Consider the following 10,486-nt stretch of genomic DNA (forward strand, 5'->3'; position numbering starts at 1 on the left):
TAATTGAGTTCATCTAATCAAATTATTTAATGAACTCCCACTCAGACAGACATCCCTCTAGTCATCTAAGTGAAACATGATCCGAGTTAACTAGGCCGTGTCCGATCATCACGTGAGACGGACTAGTCAAGATCGGTGAACATCTCCATGTTGATCGTATCTTCTATACGACTCATGCTCGACCTTTCGGTCCTCCGTGTTCCGAGGCCATGTCTGTACATGCTAGGCTCGTCAAGTCAACCTAAGTGTATTGCGTGTGTTCCGAGGCCATGTCTGTACATGCTAGGCTCGTCAACACCCGTTGTATGCGAACGTTAGAATCTATCACACCCGATCATCACGTGGTGCTTCGAAACAACGAACCTTCGCAACGGTGCACAGTTAGGGTGAACACTTTCTTGAAATTATCATAAGGGATCATCCTACTTACTACCGTCGTTCTAAGCAAATAAGATGCAAAAACATGATAAACATCACATGCAATCAAATAGTGACATGATATGGCCAATATCATCATGCTCCTTTGATCTCCATCTTCGGGGCACCATGATCATCTTCGTCACCGGCATGACACCATGATCTCCATCATCATGATCTCCATCATTGTATCTTCATGAAGTCGTCACGCCAACGATTACTTCTACTTCTATGGCTAACGCGTTTAGCAACAAAGTAAAGTAATTTACATGGCGTTATTCAATGACACGCAGGTCATGCAAAATAATAAAGACAACTCCTATGGCTCCTGCCGGTTGTCATACTCATCGACATGCAAGTCGTGATTCCTATTACAAGAATATGATCAATCTCATACATCACATATATCATTCATCACATCTTCTGGCCATATCACATCACATAGCACTTGCTGCAAAAACAAGTTAGACGTCCTCTAATTGTTGTTGCAAGTTTTTACGTGGTTTGTAGGTTTCTATCAAGAACGTTTCTTACCTACGTATGACCACAACGTGATTTGCCAATTTCTATTTACCCTTCATAAGGACCAATTTCATCGAGTCCGTTCCGACTAAAGTAGGACAGACAGACACCCGCTAGCCACCTTATGCAACTAGTGCATGTCAGTCGGTGGAACCTGTCTCACGTAAGCGTACGTGTAAGGTCGGTCCGGGCCGCTTCATCCTACAATGCCGCCGAAACAAGACAAGACTAGTAGCGGCAAGAAGAATTGGCAAACTCAACACCCACAACTGCTTTGTGTTCTACTCGTGCATAGTAACTACGCATAGGCCTGGCTCATGATGCCACTGTTGGGAATCGTAGCATAATTTAAAATTTTCCTACGCTCACCAAGATGCATCTATGGAGTGTACTAGCAACGAGGGGAAGGGAGTGCATCTACATACCCTTGTAGATCGCGAGCGGAAGCGTTCCAATGAACGTGGATGACGGAGTCGTACTCGCCGTGATCCAAATCACCGATGACCGAGTGCCGAACGGACGGCACCTCCGCGTTCAACACACGTACGGTGCAGCGACGTCTCCTCCTTCTTGATCCAGCAAGGGGGAAGGAGAGGTTGATGGAGATCCAGCAGCACGACGGCGTGGTGGTGGACGTAGCGGGTCTCCGGCAGGGCTTCGCCGAGCTTCTGCGAGAGAGAGAGAGGTGTTGCAGGGGAGGAGGGAGGCGCCCAAGGCTGTAGGTTGCTGCCCTCCCGCCCCCCCCCCTTTATATAGGCCCCCTTGGGAGGGGGGCCGGCCAAAACCCATCTAGGGTTGGGGGGGGGGGCGGCGGCCAAAGGGGTGGAAGGGGTTGCCTTGCCCCCCAAGGCAAGGGGGAAGCCCCCCCCCACCCTAGGGTTCCCAACCCTAGGCGCATGGGGGGAGGCCCATGGGGGGGCGCCCAGCCCACTAGGGGCTGGTTCCCTTCCACTTTCAGCCCATGGGGCCCTCCGGGATAGGTGGCCCCACCCGGTGGACCCCCGGGACCCTTCCGGTGGTCCCGGTACAATATCGGTAACCCCCGAAACTTTCCCGGTGGCCGAAACTGGACTTCCTATATATAATTCTTCACCTCCGGACCATTCCGGAACCTCTCGTGACGTCCGGGATCTCATCCGGGACTCCGAACAACTTTCGGGTTTCCGCATACATATATCTCTACAACCCTAGCGTCACCGAACCTTAAGTGTGTAGACCCTACGGGTTCGGGAGACATGCAGACATGACCGAGACGCCTCTCCGGTCAATAACCAACAGCGGGATCTGGATACCCATGTTGGCTCCCACATGTTCCACGATGATCTCATCGGATGAACCACGATGTCGAGGATTCAATCAATCCCGTATACAATTCCCTTTGTCAATCGGTATGTTACTTGCCCGAGATTCGATCGTCGGTATCCCAATACCTTGTTCAATCTCGTTACCGGCAAGTCTCTTTACTCGTACCGCAATGCATGATCTTTTATGCTATGCTTAGGATTGGGTCTTTTCCATCACATCATTCTCCTAATGATGTGATCCCGTTATCAATGACATCCAATGTCCATAGTCAGGAAACCATGACTATCTGTTGATCAACGAGCTAGTCAACTAGAGGCTTACTAGGGACACGTTGTGGTCTATGTATTCACACATGTATTACGATTTCCGGACAATACAATTATAGCATGAACAATAGACGATTACCATGAACAAAGAAATATAATAATAACCATTTATTATTGCCTCTAGGGCATATTTCCAACATTTCCATATGGAGCTGGGAGCGTTTGCCGGTTGGACGACCTAAGACCGTGAAGTACGAGGATTGGGACGATAAAGACGACCCACTACGGCTCCCCACTTGGGCTTACAAGTGGGATGTGTTAAATGAGACGACGGATGATCCCTCGGTAATGTACAAGTTGTACAAGAGCGAGCTGGACGCGATCACGCCTGAGCAGGTGAACCGACCTTGCATAAGTGATTATCATGCTTGTATCTTCACTCGATATCAATTTTGCATTCAATCCCATTTTGCAGGTGGAATGGGAGCCGTATGGAAAAGGAGAGAGTTTTGGTAACCCTATAGAGTTCAGGCTTAATCCGATGTGCATTAGGGATAGGGATCTCTCGCATATGAGGTGCCCACTGATATGCAACTGGGCGGTTGAGCTTCACCTGCCACATCGGGTGTTCCGCCAGTTTGGTTTGTTCCAGCCACACCCGCCGGAGTGGGAGGACACGGACAAGTTGCTACACGCGTAAGATATAATTAACCTTGAGCACTTAGCAGCTTCTCGACGGTTTAGATGATGCTAATATTCTGTTTCTAACTTGCAGGTTGGATAGGTAAAAGCAGCGGAAGATCAAGGATTGGGCCAGCCATCACAGGAAGTATGTCGTGCAGTTCGCTCTTAGTGTGGAGCAAGCAAGGGCTGGAAAACGAGCCCAGCTTCGTGAGCACTGCCCGATCGCGTTCAACAACTATCTCACATGGTTTCTTGCAAGTACCCGCGTGGAGGTATGCCAGCCGGCGTATGCTGAGGAGATTCTGGAAGAACCCACCGTTTTTGATGAGGTAGCCCAGCACCAGTACAACGCATTAGTCAGGAAAGGCAACTCGGTGATCCCTTCAGCTCCAATGATGAACTTTGTGGTTAGCCCTTTTTGCTTTTCCATTCGCACTTTTCACATCTTCGCTTGCCTAACACTTTGATACCGTTTCTGTTCATAGCGTGCCCAGATCAAGAAAGCAGCTGACGAGACCGAGACTATTCTGGAAACAACCCCGGCTGGCAAAAGCGATGGGGAAGGTGCACTTCGAGCATTCATTAAGGTTCACATCTCCTTCAAACTAACACTTAACATTTGTTGGTACGTTCCATGTCTCATTCACTTGTACATGTTGCAGCACCAGGGCCAAAAGTTAAGGCGGCTATCAAACCTTTTCGGTTGTCGTGACCCCGTGTATGTATCACCAGAACGGTCTAGGTTGGCGACACCATCAGATCCCGCTTCGGGGCAGAGCCATGGTGAACCTTTCGAGGATGAGGATGTGGGTGTGGTCACCCAAGAGGTATGTCATGACGATATATATCCATTTGTTGATGCATTGCTAACTATATCCTCACACACGGTCTTTCCATATCTTTTGTTGATGCATAGGTTGCTGATGATATGACCTTGGGGACGTACCAGGCTCGGTCTGCATACGAGTTGAAGCCTAGGAGGGGAATCAACAAGTACACACCTGAAGACTTCACCCAAAGAGGAAAAAGGACGGTCGGCACCTCGCGGATGGCGGCTTTGGATGACTATTTGGATGACGATGTCGAACCGGAGGCGGAGCCGGAGCCAGAGCGGGTTCCTCTTCCTAGGAAGGTGAAGAAGATAAGCGTCAAGAGGGGGGGAGGAGCCAGCAAGCGTGGAAAGCACTAGTCATCGTAGTTTTTTTTATAATGTTGAACTTAGAGTGCAATTTGTTATGTCGTTGAACTTGGAGTGGTCGTACCTTTTATGTCGTTGAACTTGGAGTGGTGGTAGCTCTATGTTAAACTGGAACTTATTGTGATGGTCCTTTCTAAGAAATGATGTCTGTGGTGAACCCTTTTTGAACCTGAATGTTTGTTATACGAACCGCACATAGTAGTTCTTACAACCAAATCGAGGAGGAGACATAGTAGTTCACGGCACATAGTAGTTCACAACCAAATCGAAGAGGAGACATAGTAGTTCACAACCAAATCGAAGAGGAGACATAGCTCTATTGCGTAGAGCAAGGCCCCTTTCCCTTCTTCTTCTTCCTCTCTTCTTCCTCTTCCTCCTCCCTTTTTCTTATGAGGCGAGCCTCCTTAACCACCCTCTCCATGAATATCTGATTGTCCCTCTCTTCTTTTTCAGCTGCAATTGCCTAAAGCTTCATGGTTCTTTCTTCAAAATCCTGTTGACGCTTCTTCTGTGCGTCCTCAACTTTCCTCATCAACGCTTGCTCCCTAGCGCGCATCGCATTTGCCGCACTCTGTTTTCGCTTCCTCTCCTTCTCAAGCTCCTCTTTCTTCTTCTTCTTTAGCTTGGCTGCATCCTCTTCTCTAAGCTTCTTCGCAGCCTTCTCCCACCATCCGGCCATCTCATCTTCGCCATCCTCCTTCATCGTTGGTTTGTTGGGTTGGGAAGCCGCCATACCTACAATGAGTGAAACATAATGGTTAGTAAGGACAATAAGAACAAATGGAAGCACATATGAAAAAGAAGAACATATGAAAAAACAAGAACATATGATACATTATAGTTAGTGAGGAACATACGGAAACGGTCCATCTAGGTATCCAAACATTCCTCTATAATGAACTTGCGCTTGTCCATCACCACGGCCAAGTCCACCACCAAGGCCAAGACCATCACCAAGGCCGAGACCATCACCACGGCCATTACCACCACGTCGAGCTCTTCCACCACCACGGCCGAGACCACCACCACCACCTCTACCACCACCACGGCCTCTTGTAAGTCCAAGTTGCCGACCTCTTTGTTGCCTAGATCCTCTTTGGCTAACACTTGGTTGGCTAGGCACTTGTTGGCTACCACTTGGTTGCCTTGGCACTTGTTGGCTACCACTAGGTTGGCTAGGCACTTGTTGGCTACCACTTGGTTGCCTTGGCACTTGTTGGCTACCACTAGGTTGGCTACCACTTGGTTGGCTTGGCACTTGTTGGCTACCTCTAGGTTGGCTACCACTAGGTTGGCTACCACTTGGTTGGCTCCCTTGTGTAGCTCCATGTTGGCTTGTGCTTGCATCATTTTTCTTGGACCTTTTCCTTGGTTTCGTACATTTTCTTTTGTTGTGGCCATGACCTTTGCACTCCCCACAACGGGAGCTCTCACGAGGCTCTTGGAATTGGTCGTTGCCCGCTTCGCGGCGCCCACCATGGCCCCATCCGTCCATGTCGCCTCTAAGACGCTTTGTCTTACGTCTACCCCGTTTAACAACCTTCAACTCCGGATCCGGCCATAGTTGAACTCCATGATACTCCGGCCATTGTGATTGGTCAAAGTATGGGTGAAAGCGGGGAGCCCATGTTTTCTTGACCGTCATGATTGAGAACTCCGACTCCCTCACGGTGCGTGGGTGATTGATGTCCACATTCCTAACACGGCCGGCGGCATACAAATGTGAGCATGGGAGATGAAGCAACAATGGCCTCCCGCAAGTGCAATCACATTGTGTTAACGACACCTTGAAAGCCCGACCTCCATGTTGCTGGCCATCGTTTGTGGTTCCTCCTGGCTCTTTCACTTCGTACTTCCACTCTTCATTGTCATATAATATAGCTTCTTCCGAGTCCGCCTTCCGTGATTGAAATAGCAACCATTCATCAACTTTGGGTGGGAACTTGTACTTGTACTTCCGTGGGTTCTCACCTGCTATCTGTGCATCGGTTTCCATCGAGTACTTTACAAAGTACGCATTCATCTTGTCAAATGTGTATTGAACTATTGCCGTCACGGGTAATCCATGTGCACCTTTGAGCACCCTATTGAAGCATTCGGCCATATTGCTTGTCATTTGACCGTATCTCCGGCCATCTTCATCAAAAGCACGTGCCCACTTGTTCCGGTATTGAATGTGCCTATTGAGAAACTCTTGACCCCCGGGATCAAGTTTTTTGTGTGCGAGCAATTTGTTGTACAAAGTGGCGAAGCGGTTATCGGAGAAAGCGAGACAACAATCTTGAAGATCATCGGCCAACTCCTTAAGGCCACATGCCCTATAGAAGTTCGAACAAAAGTGCCTCATGCACCAGCGATGGTGCAACGGAGCATGCCCGGGAATGTCAATCTCCACGGCGTTAAGAATTCCTTGATTCCGATCCGATATGACAAAAATTTCCCTTTGAGCGGGTAACACCTTCGTCCTCCAAAGATGCAGAAACCACTCCCAATTGTCATTGTTTTCCACCTCAACCAAAGCAAATGCCAATGGCAACACCCCGGTTATTGGCATCACTTGCTATCGCAACCAACAAGGTGCCCTTGTATTGTCCGGTCAAGAACGTGCCATCAATTGCGATGACCGGCCTACAATGTTCGAAAGCCCTCACACATTGCTCGAACGCCCAAAAAACACGGCCAAATACTCTGACTTTCCTTCCTTCATGAACCGTTGTTTGGTGCCCATGAGGCTCGACCACATGAACCATGCCCGGGTTTGCCGCGGCCATGGCTAACAACAACCTAGGGATTCGGTTGTATGCTTCCTCCCAAGTAACATACAACATCTTAAATGCGGCTTGCTTCGCCTTCCATGCCTTGCCGTATTTCACCTTGTAATGAAAGATGGCTTTCACAAGGTCAATGACATGTTGGGCGCTCATTGTTGGAAGTGTGGATATTGAGTTCGAGAGCCTGTAAGCGATGAACTCGGACGTGAGTTGTTTGTGGTCTTCGGACACAATCTTGCCATCCACCCTTTTGCCTTGGCACATGTGAGTTGGCACACAACTCACTACATGCCAAGTAGGACCTCCTTTCCATGGTCTTGCACGCACAATCCACGGACAACCGCCACGGCGTCTTGCCACTCCTTGTTGGACCTCCTTTCCACGACCTCTACCACCACCACGGCCTCTTGTAAGTCCAAGTTGGACCTCCTTTTCATCTTCACATGCACATGCAACCGTGTAGCGCACATTGACGTCCGAGTGCACCACCTTGTGTGGACGATAATGCGTAACCGAGTAGTTGTCTAGCCACATCTTCAAATCCAACAAGCTGTCGAACTTAGAACCTTTAGCAATCCGGTTCTTGTCTTCTACCAAATCACGGTGAGAGCTTGGCCTAACCCCAAGAGGTACACATTGGCCACCATCTACCACGGCTTCATCCGCGAGACTAACATCCTTGAACAATGTAGTCCGATGATCCCGACCAAATACCTTCTCGAAAGCTTCAGCCTCCTTCACCGTGAACCCCTCCGCATCAACTTGTTCATCGGGACCATCGTCATCCGAGTCCGATGCATATGCACGGGAAAAAGGGATGGAATGGTCCATTGTCTCTTGCAAATGATATTTGTCGAGATCACCCACATTGTTGTCATGGAGATCAACTTCATTGTCATCGTCCGCATACTCATCATTGTCCTCTTGCAAAGATTCATCTTGGTTGTTTCTATACGGGCTCAATGTTGGCCTCACTTCTTGGGTCAAAAGAGGTTCAACAATTTCATCTCGCTTCAAGGATGGGGGGCTACTAGCAACCAAAGGGGAGGGGTTCCGGTTCAAGTCCAAATGCAAACTTGAATCAACCTTCTTCGTTGCAAATAACTCAAGAGCCTTGTCTAGTGATTCGGTCACCGTCTCCTTGTATGCAACCCAACGTTGCTCCGAGTTTACACGCATTGTCTTCCAACGGATGTGCATTCCAAAACCAACATTATGCCTTCCCTCCAACTCAATGATATCACTAGGGTCCATCCAATTCAAATCTTTCCTAACTTGTTGCAAGAGCTCCGCATAGCTAGGACTACTATCAAACACCATGTCAAACTCATCCGAGTCCGGTTCTTTATTGCATTTCAAAAAGGCATCTTTGTCCCCATGATGAACAAACACACATGTTCTTCCCATCCCTATAAGCATTCAAAGAACACAAGGTAACATTGCTTCCATGAGTACTAATCCATGGATTAACACCGAATACAAACCCTAATATATATATGAAACAACAACCCTAACCCTAACCATAACCCTAACCCTAACCATAACCATAACCCTAACCATAACCCTAGCCCTAAACCTAACCCTAGAACCAACATAAGAACACCCATAAGAATAACCCTAGCATACTAACAAAGCCTAATCATAGAAATTGGCAAACAAACATCTCACATCTCCATGCAAATCTCTAGATCCAAACAAAACTAGGGTTTCCCCAAACTACCAACAAATGAGCAATGGGAGAACTTTACTTGGATCAAAACAAGGGGATCGGAGATTATTACCTTGAGGGGGGGTTTGACTTCGAAACCCACGGACAAATTCTTCAAATTTGCAAGATTTGGAAGAAGATTTGAGAGGGGGGGAGAGTGGGAGAGGGGGCAAAGCTCGGGGAGAGAGTGAGAGAGTGTGTGGTGGGGGGGGGGGGGGTGGGGGAGGGGGGCCCAACCAAGTGGCTGGATAAGTCACAGTGCAGCGCCTAGCCGATAGGCGCTGCACATTACACGTGTAGCGCCTAGCTCGGAGGCGTTGCACTGCTGGGTGCGGGCCCATGGGCTGCCACGGTGGACAGAGGTGCAACGCCCCGGAGCTAGGCGCTGTACCGTACGGTGTGGCGCCGGCGTGGCGGGCGCTACACAAAAGGGTCAGGGGTGTGAAATAGTTTCGCACCCAGTTCATTCTGTGAATTTATTTCGTTTCCAGGTCAAAATTGTCAAATTTGCCGCAGTGGTGGTGCCCCATACGGCGTCCAGTGGCCCCCAGGTTCATAGGTCCCCGCGGCTAGGATTTAAGGGTTCGAGACTTGGTGCATGCCGCCACCGACGTGCTCAACTACCATCTCCTCCAGGCAGCCACCGTGTAAATCGGCTCTCCTCCTCCGTCCTCGTCTGCGGCCAAGGGCCCTTCTTCCGGGCCAAGATCGTCGATTCCCAGGCACATTCTCATGGGAAGGCCCCATCCTCCCACTTCCTCATCCAACGGTCTGCTCCTTTGTCTTTTTATTTATTGTTTGTCACATTAAATCGGTTGTTGCATAACTGATTCTGAAGGCGACGTGATCTTCATGTTTTGACGGTTTTTTGATGTCAAGTAATGCCTTGGATTAGTAGTTGAACAAGATGCAATACTAACTTTCTCATGCTGAAGGATTTTTTGCCTACGCACAAAGCATCATCGATTCATATTGCATATATCATGTATTTTGTATGGTTGACTACCAGCAAAAGTACTGATTGCAGCACCGAAGAGGTCCAGCAGTCTGTGTTGTCGTCCTCGTTGAGATCTCCGGCTTGCTGTTGGGAGCCGACGGGTGGCGCGGTCCTTGGGTTTTTTTTGTTCTAAGATGGTGTTCTGCCGGTTGTCGGCCCTCATGGATCTTGCCATTGACGATTTCCGGAATGCCCAGCCGGAGATCTTCATTGGGTGCTTGATGCTTGTAGATTGCTGGGTCGGATGGGATTTAGTCGTGTGCGCCCCGATTTCAGCACGAGTGGCTTCAGGAGGGTGTGACGTGAAGCTTCATTGTCTGCTGACATTATGGGCACGTCGGTATTTCGATTCCCATGGTGAAGACAGCGACGAAGAACGTCATGTGGCTGAGGCCCGAGGCCTTGTAATGGTGGATGAGTCTTCGTGGTGATAAGGACTGTGCTTGGTGATTCATTACTCATGGCAGCGACATCGGCAAGTGGGGCGACAACACAGGCATAGTACATAGTCTTGGCTTTCAGGATGAAAGCCCAAAGGCTAACCTTAATTGGTTGTGCCTGGCAATGACATTGTTGAAGGCATTGTTTTGAGAGCATGGATCTTCCCCAGGGTAAAAA

This window comes from Aegilops tauschii, chromosome 7 (assembly GCF_002575655.3).
Source record: "Aegilops tauschii subsp. strangulata cultivar AL8/78 chromosome 7, Aet v6.0, whole genome shotgun sequence".
NCBI classification, from domain to species: Eukaryota; Viridiplantae; Streptophyta; class Magnoliopsida; order Poales; family Poaceae; genus Aegilops; species Aegilops tauschii.